The sequence below is a fragment of the Manis javanica genome, chromosome 15 (genome assembly GCF_040802235.1).
Source record: "Manis javanica isolate MJ-LG chromosome 15, MJ_LKY, whole genome shotgun sequence".
NCBI lineage: Eukaryota > Metazoa > Chordata > Mammalia > Pholidota > Manidae > Manis > Manis javanica.
The window spans coordinates 57,207,122-57,233,628 of record NC_133170.1 but is presented as its reverse complement, the minus strand read 5'-3'; positions in this window follow the sequence as shown (position 1 = coordinate 57,233,628).

Sequence of the window (26,507 nt, the reverse complement as noted above, 5' to 3'; positions counted from 1 at the left end):
CTTGAACCTGCCACATGATCCTTCTGCTAACTCCCCTTGGTAGGAACATGATCATACTGGCACACACAGCTCCAAGGGCTGCAAGAAATATATAAGTTGTTTTCTACATGGACATATGCCTAGCTGTGAAGTCACTTATTGTGAAGAAAAGGAGAGGGGCCTGTTGGGGGAATGACAGAAGACACTGCCACCTTCATGAACCATTGCAGAGGGCAGAAGTAGAATTGGGAAATAAACTAAAAATTAAAAGGAACAGGGTTAATTTTTCTAAGGACACACAGGTAAAATATGGGGAGGATTTTTTGAATGAAAGTGTGGTCCTAATGAAGTGTATCATCCATTTCCATTATCCTAAAATTTCTTAAACTCATAAATTCTTTCAGTTGTTTTGATATTCCATGCACAAATGTGCGACTAACTTACAGGTGAGCAGGGGGAACCGGAGCGAGTTCCTCCCACTCAGGTATGGGTCCTAGGGAGCTGGGAGGGGGCCAGAAAGAGGCAGCTGGTTCAATATTGCCATGTTTGTGTCTGCACCTCCACAATGACTCATCTTAGGTCCCACAGCAGGCTAGAGCCAGGGGAGGATAGAAACCCAAATCCAAGGTAGGGAAACCTCAGTATACACTTTTCGATTTGGTACCAAAGTATTGAAAATAAGTTGAATATAGCTTGTGATGCATGATAATTGATCTATACACATTTTTATTTTTTTAATTTATTTCTGTTGAAATATAATTGACATAGAACATTGTGTAAGCTTAAGATGTGTAATGTGTTGATTGGATACAATCATACACTGTGACAGGATTACCACTGCAGCATTAGCTAACGGGGCCATCACTTTCCTATCATTTCTATTTCTGTGGTGGGAATAATTAAAGTCTAGTCTCTCAGCAACTTCAGTTTACCATACAATACTGTTGGTTATAATCACTGTGCAGGGCATTAGAATCTCCAGCCTTTATTTATCGACTGGTTCCAAAACGGTGCACATCTCCCCAGCTCCCCCACCCCCACCCAGCCCCTGTTTTCAGTTCGGTTTTTTGAGATTCCACATACCAGTGCTATCATACAGTAATTGTCTTCCTCAGACTTACATCACTGAGTATAATGCCCTCCAGGTCCCACCTGTTGTTGCAGATGGCAGGATGTCTTCTTTCTCACGGCTGAATAACAGTCCATCATATTTATACACCACATCTTCTGTGTCACTCCGCTGATGGGCCTTGAGGCTGTTTCCATATCTGGGCGATTGTGAATAAGGACGCAATAACCTGGCAGTGCAGATAACTCTTCAGATGCTGTTTTCCTTTCCTTTGCACATATACCCAGAACAGGGATTGCTGGAGCACATGGCAGCTCTGTTTTCTGCATTCCCAGAAAGGAAGAGCAGTGGCGGAGGCTCTTCTCAGGAAAAAGGCCCTGGAACCAGGTAGCTGTGGTCTTCGGGTGGACCTCAAAGCCCAGTTCCTTCCCAGCACTTCACGAGGACATGCAATGGAATGGCAGGGTGGTTGTGCACCCTCCAGCCTGGGCAAGCGTTGGCCTGCGGCCGCAGGTGCCATCCCGACAGCCCTGTCGCGGCCCCTACCTCCAGCCTCCCAGCGCGCAGGCTTGCAGCCGGAGCATGCGCGGTGCCTCCGGCTGAGCTGCGTCCCGCCTCTGCACTGCCGCCCCTGCCTTGTCTCCGCGGGCCCTGCGCCTAGGCTGCAGGTCGCCCGGACCCTGCCTGGCAAGCGACACCCAGCAATGGGGTTTGCTTGATGGGTGGTGTAAGCAGCCTCCATGTTGAGAAGTCTAGACTCAGGCCTTTGGCACCTGGGGCACCAGCTGTTTCTCGCCCAGGACGCTCCTGCTGACCCCTGGAGGTCCCTGAAGACACCTGTAGGTGTCTGGAGACATCTGGAAACCCCTGGAGCCAGGCATCCTCTGGGCAGAGGGCTTGTGGGGCAGCTTCTGGAGCCTGATTCATCCCTCCTCTGAGCCGCCCCTGAGGACCGAGCACCCCTGCCCATCCTCTTCTTGCCCCTCCACGTGGGCCCGCACTGACTCCCCCACACTCAAGACCTCCAAGCCCACCCCACAGGCTCCAGGCTCCCTCTGCTGCCTTTCCAGGCAAATCCCACACGCTCTCCACTTGGACCAGACATGCAAAGCAAAGCAACTCAAGATCCTCACTTGCAATAAATCCTTTTTTTAAATAGGCCATTGCTATTTTTTTAAAGCTAAAAACAAACTTTTACATACACTAGTTGCTCGTTTCTTAATTTCAAGTATGCCATTCTTATCTTCGAAAGGTCATTCCATAAAAGAAATCTTTCACAATGTTTGAGGCCTTCAGGGAAAATGGGAGACAATACTATTCATTAAAAAAGGTTGAACTCCACCCCCTTCTTAGTATTGAGAAATAATTGATATAACATTATATTGGTTTCAGGTGTACAACATAATGGTTCAATATTTGTATATATTGCAAAATGATCACCACAGTAAGTCCAGTTAACCTCTATCACCATACAGTTTTTTTTCTCATGATGAAAAACCTCTCAAGATCCACTATCCTAGCTATTTTCAAATATGCCATATAGTACTATTAACTACAGTCACCATGCTGTACATTACATCCCCATGACTTATTCATACAATAAGTGGAAGTTTGTACCTTTTGATCCCCTTCACCCATTTTGCTCAACCCCCATACTGCCACTAAGGCCAATCTGTTCTCTATATCCATGAGCTCAGTTTTCCTGTTTTTGGTTTTTGCTTTTGGTTTGTTTTGTTTTTAGAATCCAAATATAAGTGATCATATGGTATTTATGTTTTTCTACATGACTTATTTCATTTAGCATAATGCCCTGAAGATTCATTTATGCTATCACAAATCACAAGATTTCATTCCTTTCTGCAGCTGAGTAATATTCCATTATATATACATTTATCTTACAATTTCTCTAGCCATTCATTTGTTGATGGGCATTTAGATTGTTTCTGCATCTTGGCTGTTATAAACAATGCTGCAGTGAACATGGAGTACATACATCTTTTTGAATTGATGTGTACATTTTCTTCAGATAAATGCTCAGAAGTGGAATTGATGGGTCATATGTAGTTCTATTTTTTAATTTTTTAATTTTTAATTTCTTAAAGAACCTCCACACTCTTTTCCATAGTGGCTGCACCAATTTACATTCCCTCCAAGAATGCATGAGGTTTCCTTTTTTCTACATCCTCACCAACACTTGTCATTTCGTATGTTGATAATTGCCATTCTAACAGATGTGAGGTGATACATCAAATCGAATGGTTTGGATTTGTGTGTCCCTGATAATTAGTGGTGTTGAGCATCTTTTCATGGACTAGTAGGCCATCTGTATGTCTTCTTTGGAAAATTTCTATTCAAGTCTTCTACCTATTTTTAATCAGAATTTTTTTTTGGCTATTGAATTGTATGATTTTTTTTATATTTGGATTATGCACCTCTTACAAGATACATGATTTGCAAATATTTTCTCCCACTCAGTAGGTTGGCTTTTCATTTTTTCGGTACTTTCCTTTCCCACGCAAAAGTTTTTTAGCTTGATATAGTCTCCCTCATTTTTTTTTTACCTCTGTTGCCTTTGCTCTTGGTGTCAAATCCAAAAAAAATCACCAAAACTGATATCAATGAGTTTACCACTTATGTTTTCCTCCAAGAGTTTTATGGTTTCAGGTCTTACATTCAAATCTTTTACCCATTTTCAGTTAATTTTGGTATGTGGTGAAGAGTGCTTCAGTCTCATTCTTTTGCATGTGGCTGTCCAGTTTTCCCAGCACCATTTATTGAAGAGATTTTCCTTTTTCTTTGCTCCTTTGTCAAATTAATGGACTATATGCATGGGTTTATTTCCAGGCTCTCTGTTCTTTTCCATTGATCTATGGTTCTGTTTCCATAACAATACCATACTTTTTTGATTACTATAGTTTTGAAATCAGGTAGTGTGATATCTCCAGCTTTGTTCTTCTTTTTCATGGCTTTGGCTATTTAGGATCTTTAGTGGTTCCATACAAGTTTTACAATTGTTTTATTTCTGTGAAAAATGCCATTGGGGTTTTGATAGGGATTGCATTGAATCTGTAGATTGCTTTAGCTGGTATGGACATTTTTACCATTAATTCTTTCAATCCAGGTGCATAGAATATCTTTCCATTTATTTATGTCTTCTTCAATTTCTTTCATTAATGTCTTGTAGTTTTCAGTATACAGATCTTTCATCTTTTTGGTTAAATTTGCTCCTAGGTATTTTATTATTTTCAATGCAATTGTAAATGGGATTGGCTTTCTTAATTTCTCTTTCTGGTAGTTTGACATTAGTGTACAGAAATGTAACTTTTTTTTGTATATTATCTACCTCATTGTGGGTATAATGACTATGCAAAATAATACATATAGAGCACAAAGCATAGGGCTTGTCACTTTTTTCACCACCATGGTATTAATTTAAAATGTCTTACAGGGCTTTTTAAGTGAGGAAAAGAGATCCCACTATATGTGTAAATATACTTAAAGTGGCTATACAAATATAAGCATATATTCAAATATACACTTAAATGCATACATTATATAGATACACAACATACAGATAGATAATATATGTGTTTAAATATACCTATAGAAAAAATGTGTAGGACAAGTACAATGATTAAGATGATTATATCTACAATCTTATTTCTGGATTGTTTTTTCCTGTTGATTTACTTACATTTGCATATTTTCTGCATGACTAGTTGTATAAAAATTAACATATCCATTTAACAATGCTGATCAAGATCCATTAATTTGATTTCATGTCCTACTAATGTGGTATGACCCCCAGTTTTCAAAACACTGCTCTATTTCAACCTTCCATCTGTCACTTAATCCCTTTTTATACATTCTAACTGAGTAGACACTAAGCATTTGCAAAATGCCTCACAGGACAAGGAATTGGCCATCTCCATGCCATTCAACTTCAATCACGCTTAATTATCAGACAGTTAAACTTATTATGAACCGAACTGTCCTCTCTACCTTTATCCACTGGTGCTGATACCATTGTCTGATGCTCTGGATAATAAAACTCATCTTTCTGCCACAGGCTAATCCTTTCACTTTCTAAAAACATAGCTACTATACTTCCGTAATTCTTATCTTTTACAGGCTAAATATCCTTAGTTCCAGTCTACTTGCTCATAATGCCTAGATAAAACTATTTACATCTGTAAGAAGTCCTAGGGAAAATGTTCTACATTCTTATGGATTTAGAAGATGGAATCTTCTAGGTGATAATCATGATCCAAACCAAAATGGCAATGGATAGACTAGTGTGCTTGGGATGGAAGGGAAGACCAAAAATGTCACATGTCAATATAAAAGGTAGACATTTTGGCAAGAGCAGTATTGTTTGAAACTGTCAAGATTTATAATCTCCTTGCAAATATAAACTTTATTTCCTATTTATTTGCTCATATATTTGCTCACACTATTTAAAAATAGATGACTAGTTCATATTGATTCCTTTAAGACAACTGATTCTTATTAGCTCTTTTTCCTTCTCTTTTTTTTAACTGGAGTTTAAAAATCAATTCTCTTCTCTCAATCAGTATTTCCCTTGCTCACCTTGGTCTTATTTAGCATGTCAATATATATGGGATGTCTAAAGACGATCCTGCAGGATATAACTTTTTTTTTTTACTTAGAATATGCTTTATGGTACAGTTAGTTTTGTTCAGTTCTGTATCATATATTCCAGATCCTGTGCTACATACAGTTCCCTGGGCACCAATTAGCAAAAAGAGCAATATAAAGTTGATCAAGGAATACTGAATTCAGTGGACTTAAGAGCTTTTCTTGCACAGATTATTCATGTGAACTCAGTACAAAAATGTGTCTGTGTCCATATTCTGGGTGGGGGTGGTAGGAGGAGAGAAAATGTGTCTAGCATCATTTAGAAAAGAATGCAAGAGCTAGAACTCTCACAGTATTTAATTTGGTTGTCGACACAAATGCCCTTCCCCCTGCCCAAGAGGTTATATCCTCTGCCTAAAATCTCAGGAAAAATTAACTTGCCTAAAGTCACACAGCTAGATAAATCCAGAACCCAAGCCCTTTGACATCAAGTCTTGCCTTTTTGATCTCAATGTCCTCCCCTTTTATAAGTGCAGGAACTGTTGGAGCTGTTTGCTTCTGTCATTTCAGAATCCAGAATGACAACACTCTTTGTTGAATAGGTATGTAAGTTATAGATGAACGGATGAGTGAACTTGAACACATTCTCAGCTTGATTTCTGGCTGTGAAGCTAGTTTTTGTTTTTTGTTTTTGTTTTAATCAAGGTATGAAAACCATGAGAGGCATTAACGCTCTGCCTGCCCTCATGCATTGGGAGCCTGGTCCACTGCCTTTGCGCCACACATGGTTATGGAACACCTCTGCGTATCAGCTTTTCTCACGGGTCAATGAGGCTGAAAATTGTGTTCTTCCATTACAGGACTGTTGTGAAAACAATCCATTATAGGATTCGTGTTATGTCTGTTAAAATATTTTAAAAATATACCTTCAAAGTAAAGAAAAATATAGGAAAGTAAGACAGAGAAGGATAATAATTAAATGGGAATAAGAACGAAGAAAGGAAATTGAGAGAGAAAAATAGACCAGCATGGTGAAGAAAGAGCACCACCCACACTCCATCTCAGGTTCTTGGGGTAGCCTGACTCACAGGTGCCTGGGTGCATGGACAGCATGGGGGAGTTACAACAAAATTTGGCTGGATCTGGTAGGCTTGGCTTTTGAAACCTATTCCAGCACTCACTGGCTCTGACCTTGGGGAAAACATCTGAGACCTTGAAGATAACTGAGGCTTTAATTCTTACCTATTTATCTCCCCCCAACCCCCACCCCATACTGCTGGAGGTGAGCTAAACTCATGTATGGGGAAGGATTTTATACACGATAAAGTTACAGGCTGACGTAGGTTGATATGCCTGTAGTTGGCATTATGTCACAGTTTACAGTAGCTATCAGCTTATACAGGTCCCTGCAATCCCTAATGCCTGCAGATGACATCTCCATCATGTCCTGCTTTCTCAAAAAAAAAAAAGGTGTTTCTGTCATCATACAAAGGCTGTAGCACTCCAGTCCTCACCGTTATCGGTTCTTGTGCTCCTTCTCTTAAGTCAGGTGCTTGCCTGTGCTGTCTCCCCATTCTTCAACCAGCCTTGCTGGTAAGGAAGATGCCACATCAGCTTCTTCATCTTATCAGCATTTTTCTATCTCTCTTCTGTGGATAAAGCCAGGAAAGGGGGCAATTAAATGAAATACATAAGGTCACATTGTAAATTATAATTAGCAGAAAATGTTAATCTGAGAGATTACTGCTCAAACCTGGAAGTTGGAGCTCAGCGTGAAACATACTTTTCCCTCATTACCATTCATTCCCTTAGCCTTGGAATTTTCCTTTTCTAAAATAGAATAGGCATTTACTTTTTCTTGGGATATTTTCTTCCACTGTTTATTGCTGGTTCATTTAGCAAGTCATTCCATAGTCTTCTGTTTATCTAAATACGATAGTTTCCATATTTTATTGGAACTAGCAGCCAGTGACATTTAATTTGAGTAAACAATGTCGTTATCATCAGGAGTTCATCAGCTTATAAGAAAAATACCCTATCATTAAAATCAATAAGAAATGGATGTAAAATGACCATTTCCATTTTACCATAAATGCTTGGTTTGTTTTGCTTTGCAGTTTGCTCCAGTTTGTTTTAGAAAAACCTAAGAGACAGAGAGGGAACCATTATTTCAAATTTTCATGCATGATGATATATTAGTCTTCACAGTAAAGTGGGTGCTATTATTCCTGTTTTTCCTTTAACTGAAGATAAGTCTGAAGTTCAGAGAGATGAGTAACTTACCCAAGGACACTCAGCCCTGTTTGCAGTTGATTCTTAAATTTTTCTGTACTAGACAATGTGTTCTTACTACACCTATATTTGATATTGTCGAATTGTCGATTTCAAAATGACAATTGTCAGTGACCATTTTAATGTCATAGTTTAACCTCATGCATTTTTGTGTAAATGTCATTCTGAACTAAAAGGATATCATTGTAGCGACAGTATTATTTCCAGTATCCAGCAGTGAAGATACAATTATAATTGTTAACAGTCTGGCATGTATTTAAGAGCTCTGCTAGGAAAGCAAACCACTCTGGGGTATTAAATCTTTATGTAATCTATTTTAAAATTACTGTCTAAATATAAGCAAAAGAGGAAAGAATGCTTTTCAGCATTCATGTCATTCCCTGGGATCAGACACCCTCGCCACGGTGAGGTGTGCTTGGTGCTGATAGCTTCTCACTGTGTGTTTGTCAAGATTCACCCCATTCAGTACGGGAAATGATAATTAATGGATGCTGTTCCATTGTCCTATCTGAAGGCCTAGGGGCCTACTTGAAACAGGCATTCTGACAGAAGAGTTCTGTTTGCTATTCCTTAATAATAGCTCAGCATTTTCAAAAGAAAACTCACAAAGAGAAAAAAATTCTGCTGAATGGAGGGAAGATGAAACTGTTGACAGTATAAAAGTGACTATCAGAAAAGACCTCAATCCTGAAGCTGTTCTCAGATTTTAAAAAATACCTTCACACAAGTTAACCAAAACAATGATGTGTCAGGCATCCTGCCAAAGAAACCCTGAGTGGGCATGTCTTTTATTCATAGCAAACTTTCACGACAACATGAACTTTTTGAGTCTGACACTTCTAAATTATGTTCAATGTTAATTAAAGAGGACAAATTCCAGCCAATTTCAGAGGATATGGAGCTTCCCTTTGCTGATGCCATTCATCAGAATATTCAGGCAGTTCTACAAGATCAAAACCCCAAAATGCCAGCCATCCTCAGATCTGTGATCAGTAGGTACTACACAACAGGTGAAGCTTTGGGGCATTTAAAAGCACAAAATGGCAGCTGAACATCCTCGCTTCTTAGAAATACTGTTTGTAAAGCTGCTGTAAGACACCTGCCTCAAACCAAAGGCATGGGTTACCCTTGTCACCTATGAAGGCCGAGATCTTTACAATAAGTCTCTCTAGTAAACTCCCCATGCTTTCATTTTGAAAGAGAGAAGTTGTTTAACTACCCACAAGGATGAATGGCACCATTGAGGCCCCGGAAATGATGCCTTAACTAAGGATACTTAATGGAGATTAAAAACCATAATATGCTTGAATATTGTCAAAGGCCATTTCCAGGAGAATAGCCACTAATAAATTATTTTCCTATCTCAGAACAGACATGCTGGGGTATGATAGTAGAAACTGGGCATATATTAGACCTCACTTGTTTTAAAAAGGACCCTTCACTATTGGAGACAAGAAACAGCCATGATTTGTGGACCCCAGAAGCCATATAGAAACAGTGCCCAGAGAGGACCACTACATTTGTACAGCGCTTTATTTATTCTTCAGGCATTTCCATGTTTGCAATCTTGTTTGATCTTCACAATAATACTAAATGATGGGTATTATTAAACCATTTTACACATGGAGAAATTGAAATTCAGTAAACTGGGAAGGTAAGTATATAGTAGGAGAAGATATGAAGTTGGAGATACATTGGAATGAATCCTAGATTTGCTACTAAGTGTGTGACTTTACCACTTTAGATCTCAGGATACTATTTCCATACCTGAAAATGATTATAATAATCCATTGCATTGCTATCCTCAGATAACCTTGTAAACAGAATACTCTGGCCTTTCTAGGCTTTTGTTTGTTTGTTTTGTTGTTGTTCTTGTTTTTTTCCTGTAGTGGGAAGTACAATATGGAGTCAAGTCCATTTACTCAAGAAAGGAAAAGTCCATGGTTTGTGTGGCATTTTGTGATCACGTCTAGATATAACCCAAACTCTTTTTATAGACTTTAAGTCTCTCACTTGCAGGCTGAATCTGATACATGTAACTCTGCTTTATGAACCCAGAATTGTCAACCCTTGTTTTATACTACAAATGACCTAATAATCAAACACTCTGTCATAGTCAAGCCACTTAAATTAGAATAATAAGGGACTTAGGTCTTGGTGATTGATGGACAGATTGATTGACTGATCTATTCATTTAAATTAACTACACTAAATCTTTGCACCATGCCAGGCAGTATACCTGGCATTTATAAATGTTGTATGATTTGTTCTCACCAAAACATGGCCAATTGCATATTTTATATGTTTCCTAGTGGAAGATAAATGTGAAATTCTCTGGAATTCTACACTATCTTCTTAAGTAATGAAGAACTAGGTTCTGCAAAATATACAATTACTTGGCATATATTGAAAATTGCTCAGCTTCTTTCAAGAGCTATGGGACCATTTGAATGTTGTTCCCTGTAAAAGTATCATCAGTGATTCTGAAAGTCACAAAGAACACATTTATCTCCAGAGCACCTGACAGACTCCAAAATTCTTGGATATCATATAAGCCTCTTGCAATTGATTGGACATAGGGAATCTGGTATTACACAGCCTTTGGTTGACAGGGTGGGCCAAGCTGACAGTGTCAGGATGATATGTGAGCATTTTGATAGTGTGGATGCATATGACTTTAAAAGAACTTGGAACAAGTAAATGGAAATAGAGAAGATTAAAATAGTGTATGGAGAAAGTCAGCTTCTTTGCTGCATTAAATGGTCCTTAGTCCTTTTTGCAAAGGATCACTAGACTTTTGGGAAATATACACGTTCCTACAAAAATCAACACACTTATGATAGAGACCTAAGAAAGCATTTAGCCCACGTTTCCGTCAGATAAACTTGGTGTTCGTGAGTGAGGCCTAGCTGAGGCAGTGACTTGTTTATTTGTTAAAAACTAGGATGTTGGTCTAAGTTTTATTTTACTAGCCTCCCCTGGATAATTTTGGAACTCAGAGTATATATGCATTCCATAAAAATGATAAGCAAAACAATGAATTCTAAATTTTGTGTGGTTCCAGAGGAAGAGGCCTGATATATTTTGTTATTAGATTGTTTCGTATAAAAGGCAAGATCTTGAGTGCTGCCGTTATCCCAAAAGTTAACCTGGGCCTTGCTAAGAACTATAACAAGTATTGAACATTCACACTGTAAAGGGTTTAGAAACCATGCTTTGCTAAACTGAAATCTATGATTTGCAAGGATCCTGGGCCAAAAATCTTCTTTTACTTTTTTTTTTTGAGGAATTGGCAAAATAAATCATTAAAAAAATATGTCTAAGTAAATAGAGTTTTTTCTAAATTGACTAAATGTTCTTGCATGTTTTAAAATCACCACCTAAGCAGAGAACAGCTATAATTATGACATCCAGAGGGGCCAGCTTTCTTGGAGAAGTTCTTTAAATGTCAAATTGCTTCTAGCTATTGACAGAATTGGGACTTATATTAGAAACCATTTGGTTAACCTGGTTTTGGCTGCTGAGTATTCTTGAAAACTTCAGTTCTTTTTAAAGTAAGTTACATAGTTATGACTTAATTAATAACAAACTATTTGACTTCCTTCTATCCTAGTTGTAATGCAGTATTTTCCAAATTGTGTTTCTTTTCCATAGAGACCAGCATCCTGGGAGATATTCTGTGAGTTTGTAATGGTATAAAGGAAAAATAATCCCATGATCCAATGAAAATGGAAAACACTTTTGTATTATATCATTCTTCTAGAGATTCACAACACACTTGAGGATTAAAGAGCTCTGGTAAGTCCTTCATTTAAAGACTAATCAATTACACTCAACTTTAAAGTATAACCCATACCCAGCACAATTCTGTAGCAAGTTTACCTGGATCTTCTCACACCTGCATGATGGCAGCACCACCAGCATTGACCTGCCCACTTCTCTTCCGCTCTCCTGTTGTCCCAAACACAGCCACTGATGTGCCATTTAAGAAAATTAATCCAACCTTATCGTTTTTCTTGCTTAAAAGATTCAGTGGTTCAATCACTTTTTATTGTATTGCAGACTAAACTCTATCCTTACTAGGTCTTCAAGAACCTCCATCTGTAATTGTAGTTGTAAGCCTGACCAGGTTTTTCTTGTTTGTGTTTTGTTTTGTTTTGTAAAGCACGTGGCTGACTTCAGTTTTCATTGCCCCAGCATCCACTCCAAAGACAGCCATCTCTGTAGACACAGTGCAGCCATACTACCCCCTCTGAGGCTCCTCTGTTTTAGAGATCCTGATTTTCTTAACTATTGGAACCACTGGTCATTCCCCTTTGTGCTTTACATTCCCTCTCTTTATGTTTTTTGTTTTGTTTTGTTTTTTTATTAAAGTATTATTGCTATGCAATTTTATGTTGATTTCAAACATACAACACAGTGATTCAAATTGCCCATATTATCAAATCCTTACCCCCTCCAGGGCAGTCACTATCTATCAATGTAGGAAGATGTTACAGAATCATAAACTGTATTCTCTGTGCTGCACTACTGTCCCTGTGACCAACCTATATTGTGAGTGACTGTGAATTATTGTGCCCTTTAATCCTCTTCTCCCTCCCCCCGACCCTCCTGAACCCCTCCTCCTTGGTAACCGCTAGTTCCTTCTCAGTGTCTATTGTCTATTGAGTCTACTGCTATTTTGTTCCTTCTGTTTTGTATGTTTTAAATTTACCGACAAAGACTGTCTTGATCCCTATAAAAGCATAGCCCCATGCTATGGGGTCTCTCTCTCTCTCTCTCTCTCTCTCTCTCTCTGCCTACCTACAACCTCTTGGTGTGGCCCCAGGTGTGCTGTGTAATTTCCAGGACTTGTAAGTAATAAACCTTTAAGATTTCCAAGTTTCCTGATGGTTGTTGCTAAAGGGTGTCTTGCAATCATAAGAACCACAATGGTTGGTCCAATCACAATATTGGTATGAAAAGGGGCAATGTCTGTGGGAAGGTCATGAGACCCAGGTGAGTGTCCCAGGGATTTTTAGCAGATAGCATTAATATCTCAAGTGAGACCTGCATAAAACAGTGGCACTCCAATTTGAAACATACATCAAAATTACTTGGAGAACATCAGAAAACATGAGTTGCTGGACTACACCACTCAAATTTCTCTCAGTAGGTCTGAATCAGCTTGCGTTGGGAATTTGCACCAATTCTGTCTTTAGGGCCTAATTTGGATTTAGAACCTTATTTCTAAAGAACATTGTTAAGAGGAAAAGATTTCTTGAACTCTTCAAGGTTTTTCTAGCTTTTCTAAGAGTCAAATTGATGAGACAGATTACAGGAGAAAAAAAAAAAAAGTTAACTATGTGCACATGGGGGCCCAACAATGAAGTTGAGACCCAAAGAAATGACCAAGGCAGGCGTTTGTATACAAGGAGACAATAAATCTGTGACGAACTGAAAGGACAAAGAAAGCTTACGTTTGGGAGCTTCAGTTTGTAAGGGATTCTAAATAGCATTTGGGCTGGGGTAGTTACTTAGTAAAAAAAATAAAAGATTTGTTTATGTAGCCTCCACAGGTCTAAATCCTCTATCCCTGGTGACAAGCCCCACTACCTTTCCCATGGGAGATTTATTTCCTAGTTTCTGGGGTGGCAGAGGAGGGTCAGAGTGTCCTTCTGCTCCAGCTGTTTCTTGAGTCACTTTAATGTAACGTAATCAATATGCCAAAGTGGCACATTTTGGGATGGCCTGGCCTTGGCCCCTACACCATATTTTAGCAGATTTTGGAGCACTAGTTATTTCGAGCAGAGTTCAGAAAATGTTGGCTCTACTTGATGGGAAAATAGTGCCTCAACTTAAGATTTGTAGCTGCGAAGTTAGGGAAACGTTCCACGTGACCACCCTCACTTCTTGTGTTAAATGCAGAATTCAGAGTCTTTAAGACCACACTCAGATAGGATAATTTACTAAAAAAGACTCCCAGAATTCCCTGAAAGCTGTTATACTTAGAGTTATGTTTTGTTTCAATGATAGGATACAGATAAAAGTCAGCCAAGGGGACAAATGCATAGGGCAGAGTCAGGGGACATTCCAAACATGAATATTCCTGTTGTCCCTTGTGCGTGAAGTCATGGACAGCATTACCTCCTCCTAGCACTGATGTGTAGCAGTACCCATGGGGGATTGCTGACAGGGAAGCTTGCCCAAGACTGGTGTCCAGAGTTTTTATTGGGGCTGGATTATGTAAACATGGTTGACTTTCCATGTGGCTGAGTCTTGCAAATCTTCCATAGCAGAGCAGGCACTTCATGGCATAAAGACCCCATCATAAATCATTGATGATCCAGGTGTGGTCCAAGGCCCCCAGGTAAATAAAAACACTCTTATCAGGTAGGACATTCCAAGGGTCTAAAGTTCATTTCCCAGGAGTTGAGGACAAAGCCCAGAACTTTCTTTGGATACAGTTAATTCTTTATTACATAGTAGTTCTATAAATTGAATGATAATAAAAGGATGTGTTTTCAGCATGCAGAAGTCCATTTGAAAAAAAGGCTTACTAAATAGTTTTTCATTTTCTCATCCATTTATTAATTTACTTCATGCTGTACTTATTATGTGCTAAGCTGAGGTCCTTTCCTCAAAGAACTCAGAATCTTACTACAAGGGAAGAGAACATGTAAACACTTGTTACAAAAGAAAATAGGTTTTTTGGAGTTGTGCAGGGACTAAGCAACTTAGCCCAGGACAGAGGGGGAAAGTAATAGTCAAGTAAAGATTAGCATGTGATTGTGTCTTCCAAATAGTAGGAAATATGGATCTCGGTTTATTATCTATGAAATGAAGCCTGGCAACTATGTGGTTGATGCTGGTATAACGCCTCCCATTCATTCACACCTCCCTGTAACACCCTCTTCCGTAATCTCCTTCAACATAGACCATGTGGCTTGCAGACACTTTTTCATTTTGCACATTTTCTCCTGATGTTCTCTAGAACAGCATGTCAGTAAGGTTGAGCTAACCTTTTAGAAAACAAAAGACCATAGTCTTTTGTCATCCTGGCTTAAAGCCTAGCAACACTCAGACCTACGAGTAAGGCCAACCCAGCTGATCCTGTCAAAAGCCCATCCATCAGCTGACCACACATGCATGTGACAGGCCAGCAGAGCTCGGCCAAGGGGCTTGGACCAGAAGAATAAGCCACCCACCCCACAGACTTATGAGCTAAATAAAACAGTTGTTTTAAGCCACAAGTTCTGTGCTGCTTAGGTATCTACTTACCTACAAAAGCTGTGTAGGTATGGACTAGATGATAACTGAATTTTAACCTTAGATCATGTAGGTTGTAAAATTATGATATTCTATATTTCTAGATCTAAATAAGTTTATTCTAGCCTGTTTGGGTGATAGGGATGAGATAGGTCAAAATATTTTGGTGATTTTTATTCCAGGGAAATTAATATCAACTCTACATGGAGAATCAAAATTTGTGATCTTTTGTGTCCAACTGTTCACTGGGTCATAATGCCCTCCTCAAAAATGTGTTCATATATGAAACACATAAAGAGTATTTTTAAAAGTCCAAGAATAAAATAGTTTTCATAATGTGGTAGAGAATATTGCTTTCTTCCATTTTTCATGCCCAGCTGGTGCTGTATCTCTAGTGAAAGGTGCCAAAGTTATAAATAAGAATGCGGTAATCAGAATGCAATTATAAACATTCTCTTTCTAACCCATAGCTTGTTTGCAAAACACATTAATTAAATTATTTAAAAATTCACACACTGTCTCCAGTTTTACTCTGTTCAAATGTTTTCTCACCCCTCCAGAATCTTCTGTACAGTGCAACAGAACTTAAGAAGAAGAAAAAAAAAACATGTTTTGGTGTTATTTGTGTTGAGAAAGAAGGAAAACATGAAACATCTTGCAGAAAACAGTTTCCAGAGAAATCTTGGAGTCACTGGAGGTCCCTCGGCTAAGTCTCTATGAGCATCTGAACTTTCCAAAGATTACCTAAGGCAAACGGAAAAGTGAAACCTTGAGAGAATTCCCCCCACTTGCTGCAGTTTTCTTCAGGTGTATTGGAAATGCTGACAACTTGACGTTTACTGAGTTGCCGACTTGGATTATGAAATGAGAACTGATCCCCAAAGCCTAAGACAGAGTAGAAATAAAGGCCTTCTGCAAAACGAACTCAATACAAGAGAGATTTCCCAGTAGCTTTAAGTACACCATGGAGTCCAAAATGTGTCTCTGAAATAAGTATCCAGCTACGATTTGTTGTTTAGGATTTAATGACCAATTGCTGTTGCTGATGTTGTCATAAATTTGGAATTCCTGAACTCCATTTAACAATTTTCCTTTTAAAGGACCTTTGAAATGGCATATTGATTTGGTGTGTTGTGTTTTGATGATTGCAGAGATGGTTATTCTTCAGCCTACTTGTATTTTGAGTTCCGAGGGATAATAAATATTTTATAGGGCCACTTTCTTTCTGTTCTGATATCTGTTGTGTGAAATAAATCAAGATGTAGATTATTGAATTTTGATTAAAATTAAAATATAGCCCAATGCCTTGGCCATGTGGTTTTTAAAAGTTAGCAACTTTTTTTCCTATTAAGGAAAGAGATGGGCAAGTATGAAAGGTATCTACATTCTATTGAGTGTTATGTATCAGGCACTTAGAATGCTTCCTTTCTTATTCCTATCAACAATTTCCTATTATCAGAAATAATCAAGGCAAGAATCTGAAGAGGTATATAAACAACTTGAATGAGACCAGAGTTTTAGAAAGAAGTACAAGTATCTGGTTCCTATAAATGCCTTAATGTCTCTCCCACAGATTTCTCTAAAGCTTCAGAGGGTATTTGCTAATGACTCCCTCTTTTAGTACTCGAAAGAAGCAGTATATTAGAGGTGTATTCAAAAATTACAAAATTAACACAATTATCACATTCAAATTAGCAAGTATTGAGGAGAGGAGATAGGTACATACTCTAGCTACTTAGGGGTCATATATTTGAAACTGTTTTCTCTAGAATACTGTTTGACATTTTGTTTGGTAACATTTATTTTTCTTCTAATTTTAATTTTGTTCTTTTTTAACTTTTTACTATCTATCCATCTATACACAGAAATAATGCACAAAACTGTAGTTGTAGAGCTTGATGGATTATCACAAAAATGAACACACCAGGAAGCCAGCACCAAAATCAAAAAACAAAGTGTTACTGGTATCTCAGAAGCCCCCTTCAGTGTCTTCTAATTCCTACCTAATTCCTCCTGTCTGCCTTGTAACACTATCTTAGAAATGAATTTTACCTGTTCTTGAACTTTACAGTAATGGAGATAGATCATATGTACTCTTTTGTCTATAAATTCATTTGCTTGACATTATATTGGAAATGTCCATCTGTGTTGTTCTATCTAAATTTAGTTCATTCACCTTCATTGTTGTAGTATTGCATAGAATGAGTATACTACAATGCATTTATCCATTCTATGCTGCTTTGATGTTATAAAATATTCTTCGGGGCACACACACACACAAACACAGAATAAAGTTTTGTAGGGATATATGGTATGTCCTTTATGAATAACTTTTTATTAAAAAAAGTAGTATCTCCTTTTTAAAAATAAAATTAAGCACCTTTTTCTATGTTTATTGGCCATTTGAATGAACTTTCTTATTTTTTTGAAGTCTTTTAAATCTCCCAACCATATTTTCTACTGGATTGTTGGTTTTTCATTATTGATTTGTAAGAATTCTTCACACATTTGGAATTTTACTTAGTAGTATACACTGTAGATATTGTCTCTGCCTCAGTAACAGGCAGTGGGGGGTAAAAAATTGAGATTCAGGTAAGATAGTCTTGAAGGTCTTAGCACTGCATTATAAGTATGGTGGAAAGTTTTGGATCATGGAAATGACATGCCCCTATTCACAATTTTGAAGGATCATTCTGACTACTGAATGGAGTATAAAATTGAGAAAATATACAGTAGAGACAGAGAGACCAGTTATGGTGTAGATGTTTCCATACACATGAATTTATAGAGAAGCTTTATTCATAATTGCCCCAGATTGGGAGCAACCAAAATGTCCTTTAATAGGTGAGTCAAAAAACACCAATGTGACACCAATATAATGGAATATTGTTTCACAATAATAAGAAATGAGCTGCCAAGCCATGAAAAGACACTGAAGAACCTTATAATGCATATTTCTAAATGAGTGGATTTGTTTGAGTGAGTGGATGAACCAAAGGGCAAAAGATGATAGTCCGAAAAGTCTACACACTGTATGATTCCAAGTCTATAACATTGTGGAAAAGATAAAACAATGAGACAGTAAGATAAGTGGTTACCAGGAGGTAGGCATGGAGGAGAAATGAATAGGTGGGGCACAGGGATTTTTAGGTCAGTAAAACTACTATATATGTTAATGGTGGATACATGACATTATACATTTATCAAAACCCAAAGAACTATAACACACAAGAGTGAATCCTAATGGAGGCCATGGACTTCCATGCATACAGATTGTTCACTAACTGTAACAAATGCATCATATCAATGCAAGATGTTAATAATAGCTGATATTAGGTGAGGGGGATAGGTAGCTTAGGAAAACTCTCTGTACTTCTGCACAACTTTTTTCCATAAACCTAAAACTGCTTTAAAATAAGTGTGAATTTAAATAAAAATATATATGAATATATATGTATGTAGATGATACAAATATATGAAGATATCTAGCTAGGTAGATAGACACCACAGACAAATTCAATAGACAAACATTAGATTGTAAAAGTACTTGAAACAAGATGAAATTAATACATATAAAAAGTATCAAAAAAATTGGTGTTAAAATGATTAAAAAAAATAAAATGGAGAGAAGATACGAATATTCAATTTAAGACAAAATCCCAAAGGCCAGTAAACATTTACAAAAATGTTCAATCTCTAGTAGAAAAGGAAATGAAAATTAAAGCAATAAAGAGATATCACTTAAATCCATCCAATATACAGAAATTAAGAGCGATAGTATTAGCTATTGTAGGTGATTGCAAAAATGGGTTCTCTTACATACTACCAAAGAAAACCAATTGATACAGACATTTGGGAAAGCTATCTGGCAATATCTATTAAAATTAAGAATGTACCTATCTTTAGACCTAGGAATCATGTCCATGAAAATCTATCTCAAAAATAAAAGTGTACCTGAGTAAGAATATATATGGAATATGTTTATTATATATGAAGGAATAAATACTACATATAATGTGTTTTTCTATTTCAAGGGAAATGATAGAATAAATGGTAATATGGTTCTATGCTAGCTGTAGATTTAGAGACTTATCAATAATATCATCCTGTCTAATCAATGAGAAGTCTCTGCACATGTTGGCGTATGATGATACATGCATGGAAAAACTTAAGGGCATACACCAGGATGTTACTATTAGGTAAAGGAAAAAGGACATTATGGTAGGGGGAAGGTTAGTCACTCTCACACACATACAAAATAAATCATTAAAATAAGGGCTAATATTAATAAATATTACATTAGCTTATTTTACTAAAGAGACACATGAAAGGATAGTCATAAAAATATTAGTGGTGGTCACATCAGGAAAACGAAATTTGTGGGGATGACTTCCCTGCCTAGTATGTTTCAAACACTGATAAGTTTTACAATTATAAGTACAACTTATTATTTATAAAATTAAAGCAAATGTATCAAATACAGCTAATTCCTGTGGAAAAAATTTATGCAAGAGCTAAGCAGTTCTTTGGGCTTGTAAATAAAAATACACACTGGCAGAAATAAAAATGATGCTGCTGAATTTTTTTTATTCAATTGTACTACTAAAATATTTTAATTTTATTTTAAAATTATTTCACTATATTGGAATACTACTTCAAAATATAAACTTCCTTTATTCACTATTCTCAAATATTTTTTAAGACATTTAAGAATGAGACAAATGAGACATTTACACATTTAAGAAAGAATGAGACAAATATTAAAGCTATGATGAGCAGAGAATTATGGTAGTAGCTTTTATTTGCTATTTACAGTATTTTGTGTGAAGGACCACAGCATAGACACAGGACATGTAAAGCACAGAGGTATACTTTCTGCACTTATGTAATAATGTGTGTTCTGATCAATAGACAAAACATGCTATCAAGAAGTGGTTGGTTAATTGTGCAATCATCAACCTTCTGGCTGGAGTCTACAGCAGTGGGAGTAGTTTAGCTGAAATTACAGATGAAGTTGAATCTTGGCACCAGGAAAGAGCTTCCAATGACCCATCAGTGGTCAGGTAATAGGAAATGCGGACAGTGCAAAGAGGGAGAAAAGACTTCCTGTTTGGGCTGGTGCTTTCAGCGTGATGCAGCCCCAGACAGGTGGTTGGCTCAAGGCCCCAGCCTCTTAGAACATTCAGAACCAGCCTCAACACGATCTCTCAGAGATGCTGGCAGTAACAAGATGCCCCCTGCTCAGAGGTCTGAGGGACCACGGAGCCCCTTCATGGTCCTGTTTCACCATCTGAGGCCAGGTGGGGCCACCCCTCTGGGTTGTGAGCACCAACTCCACAGAGTTCCTTGTCTGAGCTCCTAGGTTTGGTTAGGAGCTCTTCTCTCCTGTTTCCCCCAACCAATTATTACTCACAGTTCGCCAAATCATAAAATTCTCCCTTTTCTCCTTCAGCTCTCCAAAAATAACCTGTTTCATATGCTAAATCCCTCTGTTGGAAACACTTAATTTGATACTATTTTTTTTAATGTGTGCCATAAACACACACACACACAATTATGATTTCTGAAAAAGTAACAAATGAATATGAGAAAACACACTATTATTTCAGGAACATGAAAGATGAGCATTTCTTATAGACTTTCAACATAACTCACTTTCACCCAGGAAAACTTGCATCAGTGCTACAGGAATTCACTGTTTCATCAGAAAAATGAGAGTTCAAATTATAATTAATGTTTTCATATGTGAGTTGATATCATTTCATAAACTTCTAATACATATATGTGAGCATATATATTCACATATATATTAAAAACAGTAACAAATAAACAACCTTGGACCCTATTCTCAATCCACTCAGATCTACTGAAATCATGTCTCATCTCTATGGTTCTGTGGTTTCAATCTCAGGAAACCCTAAAAAGGACCTTGGTTCAGAATCCTTAGAATACATGCACAATAAGCACACTTCTAATTCTATAGCTTTGTAGTTCAATAAGCCCCTGAATTCCTCAGTCACAGAATATCACCAGTGCTTTAAGGGGTGTATGTGCAATTTTTTTCCAGGAGGGTATGTATGCATTACTTTAAAATCCAGGTTTCCCTTGGGGTTGCAACAATCACATACTATCTTTTTTCCTGTTGCTTTTGTGTGTTCTGTGTAGCTGTGTCACTGTCACTTGTTTCAGATGCTTTACATATTCCAATTAATGCAACTTTATTGCATATAACCTCAAGGCATTTTATAAAAGGGTAACATTTTACATTTGGACAAATAAAATACAATATTATGCATTTGCACCATGTCTTGGCAACCACACATGCACACACTCTCTCTCAGTGCTACCGCCCCCACATAAAAATATTTTATTAGGTAGCAGACTCCAAATGTGTGGAGCTTCTGAGCCTACCGGTGGGAACATGAGGAGAGTCCTGTTTTGTTCAGTGTTATTGCAAAGAGAAAAGGAAGGGAAGGAAAGACAGAAAGTGCTTCTGGTGCAGATGAACTTTGGGAAGCTCAAAGCCCACCCCTGCTGTGAAAATTGGCCACGAACTGGCAACTCAAATGCTTAGTTTCTTCTTCCTTCTCTCCCCACTCTTACTTAGTTACAGAAGCTTTGTCAGTACCTTTTAAAGACTTTCAGGAAGCTTCTGGGCTGGGAGCTAAAAGACCTTTTATCTGTCCATATGACAATGGATATTTGGCAGTAGATTTGAGGAGAATCATGATTAGGGGAAGTTTACAACTTAACTCTACAAATTAGCAATGGGAATATGAAGCAGTGTGGCTTTAATATAGCTTCTGTTTCCTTTGTTCAGTTTCCATGAGTCAGTATATAGTTGTGTCTCCTTGTGGAAGGCCATTTCTACTTCCCATCAAAGCACACAACCAGATGCCCTGCCTGGAATTCTGCCCACTGGAAGGATTTCCCTTCACCACTGTCCTTTGGGCTGTAGTGTAGGGTATGCCCGTGAGGCATAGGTGCACACTAGGAGAGGAAGGCAGTATAGCAGGAGTAGGGGGCTTGGCCATTGTGCTACTTCTTCGTGTGACTACCAACTACACTAGCTTCATTTAATCTCAGGGCCTGCCTGGGCTTGATCACATATCTACCACTTCCATTTGATAATGGAATGTGGTTATGCACACCCAACTTCATGACTTGGTGGATCAGATAATATCCAGTTCATGATGGCCAGCTCAGGAGGCATGGTAGCTTGGTGACCCATGGTTAAGTGTTTGTTCTCTACTAAGGCCTAGCAGCAGGTGAAGAGATGTTTTTCAAAAGGATGGTAGTTCTCTGCTGAGGATTGCAGGGCTTTGCTCCCAAGTCTAAAGGCCTGCTTTTTTCACCTGTAGGGCCTGCAACAGGCTTCCACTGGAACTTGGAACTGCTGGACCATGTGGCCCAATTGGCAGAAGAGCCTGGACCTGTTGCAGAGCCTTTTTTTGTTCTGACCCCACTCCAAACTAGCAGCTTTTGGGGTCAGTTGGTAAGTGCAGGTGAGTAACACATCCGCAGAGGAATATGTTACTTCCAAAATCCAAAAAGGTCCTCTGGCCATTGTGCTTCTTTTTTTATTTTAGTCAAGGTCGCATAGAGCAGTTTATCTTATCTTAGAAAACTCCCCACTGGTGCCCTAGAAGTTTCATTGAGGTCAAAATTCCCTAAACTTAGATTTATTTCCCACCCTCAAACACACAAACATCTTGACGTCTAGAATAATTTCCACTTCCTGCTCTCCAAGTCCAGTCAGCATAATGGCATCGATGTCACGGGCCATGTGTATCTCCAGAAATAGAAGAGCAATTAGGATTCCCTGCAAACTAAATCATGACATAGGGCCATACAGCTAGTAAACCCCTGAGGTAGAGCAGTGAAGGTGTATTGCTGGTCTTGCCCATGAAGGACAACTGCTTCTGACAGATTTTATTGAAAAAAAGGCACTTGCCAGGTCAGTGGGTACCTGCCGGGTGCCAGAGGATATGGTCATTTGCTCAAGCAATGAAACCCATCTAGTACAGCAGGTGCTCCCTGAGTTACAATAATCCACTGTCATTTTCCAGTACCCATCTGTGTCTGCACAGGCCAAACAGGTGAGCTGGGTGGTAATATGGTGGGAATCACCACCTCAGCATCTTTCCAGTCCTCGATGGTGGCTCCTCCAGGATTGCTTTCAGTTTACTGCTGACTGGGTAAAGGCAGTACTAGAGGCTACGAGTTCACCTTTCCCACCAAAATGATCCTCATTCTACAGGTCAGGAAACCAATGTGTGGATTTTGCTAGTGGCTAAGTGTATCTTCCCCAGTTATACATGCCATCACTTAGGAAATAACCTCAGGAAGGTCTCTGCCGGTTCCATTATGAAATGAACGTGGACCACCTGACCTCCTAAAACCCTGTTCTAACTGGAGGACCATGGTGACGTTTAGCATCTCCTGGAATCAGTGTCAGTTCAGAGTCAGTGTCCAGCAGTCCCAAAAAGTCTGAGGATAAACATTTATTTCCTTTTCTCTGATGTACAGTTGCCCAGGTAAAAGGCCTTAGATTCCTTTCAGGGAACACTGGGGGAAAGATTAACAGTATACATTTTCAGTACTGTACTGGGGACCTGTCTCCCTTCATTCAAGGGGTTCTGGATCTGTAAATCGACTCAAGTGTCAGAATTGATTGAGGGGCCATGATTCTCCATTTTTATAATTGATATTAAGCTTTTTTTCACTTGACCTGGAACTTCTCTACTTTGACAGATCAAGTAAGAATTGAGTAAACTTCCTATCTATTTCACTTCTAGGAGCACCATGATCAGTCAGCCAATGCCACAGATCCACAAAAGCTAGGCTGCTGTCACTGCTTTGCCTCTGCTGCTCATTACCGTAGCACATCTGCCCTGCCTTTGGTGGCTGAGTCCTCCAGCTGGCCCCCAGTTACTCTCCTTGAATTTAGGTTTCCCGATCCAGTGCTTGCAGTTCCCACCGTGAGGTGCAGCCTACAAAGAAGAGCTATCATGGACTATTCAAAAATGTCAGGGCTCCCTCACCATTTAACTTTTCACAGGGTCAGTGGAAGGTGTGTCCTCCCAGGGTGGGCAAGAGGCCTTAAGCGACAAATCTACTCTAACATTCCCATTTCCCTAAGCCTTTGCGTCCCACCCTCTACATAAAACCAAGTCAGGACTGGCATTTCTAACTCGTCACTGTGGCCACCTTTTGGTCCATGTTTCAGTCAATAACCAAACAAAGTTGGCACACTTTGTAAGAACCTAAGTTGCAACATTAAATGCAGAATCTCTGCTTAGTTGCCCATGTTAATAAATTCAGCCTGATCCAGCTTTATGTTCCTTCTGCAATTATCCTACACCCTTAGTATCCTTTCCCACATGTTCCCTGGATTTATGTCTGTATATATTAGAGAACTTAAATTCTTTTAGTGTAGAGCACACTTCCTTGTGGGTCACATTTTGTGTCTCAGCTTTAGGGGCCTGTTGAGGTTTGCATCTGATTATAGGTGGAGAAGCAAAGACAGTGGGGTGGGGGGATGTCCCGAGGGGGACCAGCAATGTCTTCATGACCACTTCTCAGGGGGACCACTACTGTGTCCTCAGGCAATGTAGGAATAACTTGACTATAATCAAGGTCAAATATTTTCACACAAGAAAAACCACACAGGACTGATGTTTGTAATATATAAATGATACCCACATATCAGTAACACAAACAAGCAAATTACCTGAAAAGAAAAATGGGTATTAGTCTGGAAAGGCATATGGAAAAACAGACATGTGGAAAAACATTCAATATCATCAGGGAAGTACAAATTAAATCAGTTTTATATCCAGTATTGGCTATAACTTAAGCAATTTAAATATTTAGATCTCCAAATCTTCTGAAAAAAAATCAAGTTTTGGCAAGAATACAGAGCAATACACTCTCTTACATGCTGCTGTAGATGGATGCAACTACTTTGGGAAATAGTTCGGCCTTACCTAACAAATGTGACAAGGTTCATACCCAGTAACCCAGCAATAAGCCTTCCAGGTATATGTCTCCCAGGTATATGAAGGTTTGCATACATGCACTGGGAGACATGTATAAGAATATTCAAAACAGTATTGTTTGTGGCAGCAAAGAATTGTTAACAACCCAAAGGATTATCAATAGATAATGGATAAATAAATGTACTGTTAGGCAGAAAGACAGAAATGAGCAGAATGAAAGGAGAGAGGGCCCCCAAAAATGACTCAGGCAGTTGATCAAATAGAGCCAGAAAGCCAGAAATGACTCAGAAAGTGAATCAGGTGAAGAAATAGGGTCCAAGAGTGACTCGGGAAATTCCCAGGGTCCCCCCAGATAAGAAACATCAGAGGCACACGCACAGCACAGCCCCTGTCCTCATTTCACCAATCAGAACCAGCCTAGACAGCTGACAGCTGTCAATCAAGGACCTCTCTGCCTTGCCAAAACCACATAAAAGAAACCTCAGAATGAGCATCTGGGACTACCTGTCTTATCTTAGGCAGGCCCCCTCCGTTACTCTGTGCAGAGTGCTTTAAAACTTACTTTGTGTTCTTGACTTTGGTCTCCTGTCTCACTATGTTTGACTTTCCTGAGACACCAAGCCGAGTCCTTTCCTTCCTAACACTACAGTCAATAATCAATTACTCAGCATAATTGAAAACAAAGCAGGAGAAATGCCAAGAAATCATTTTCTTGATTCTACTAATATAAAAGTCAAAATTAGCAAACAAATGGATACATACTCTAGAATAAATAAATTAAGGTAATACGGAAGAAAAGCACTGGACTGATTAAGCCAAGTTTCAGGAAAGTAATTATCTCTGGAGAAGAGATAAGGAGACATAAAAGAAAGACTCACAGTGACTAAGCATTAGTGTTGCTCTTCCCTTTTTTAAACAAGGTAGTAAAAGCAGTGATTTTATTGTTATTCTTTAAACTGTGCCTTTTACATTAGAGATTATAAATAAATATTTCATGTATCTTAAAGATAACTTTTCTGGATAGTTACAAATGGGAACCAAGACTGCTCAAGACAGCAATGTAATTGACAGACTTCTATTCCACAGGCCACCAAGAATATTATGTATGAGATCCTTTGTATTCTTCAATTTCCTTATCACTATCAGTGCAGATGATAAAAGTGTTTTCTTTTAAGATGATTTAATTAGTTCATGTCAAAACTCAACCTGATGCCTGGCACAGAGTATGCTCCCATTATGCATGTTTTACACATTCAGGCCTGAATATATAATGTCTCACCTTTCATAAAATGTCACAAGTCACAAAATATAATGAAACA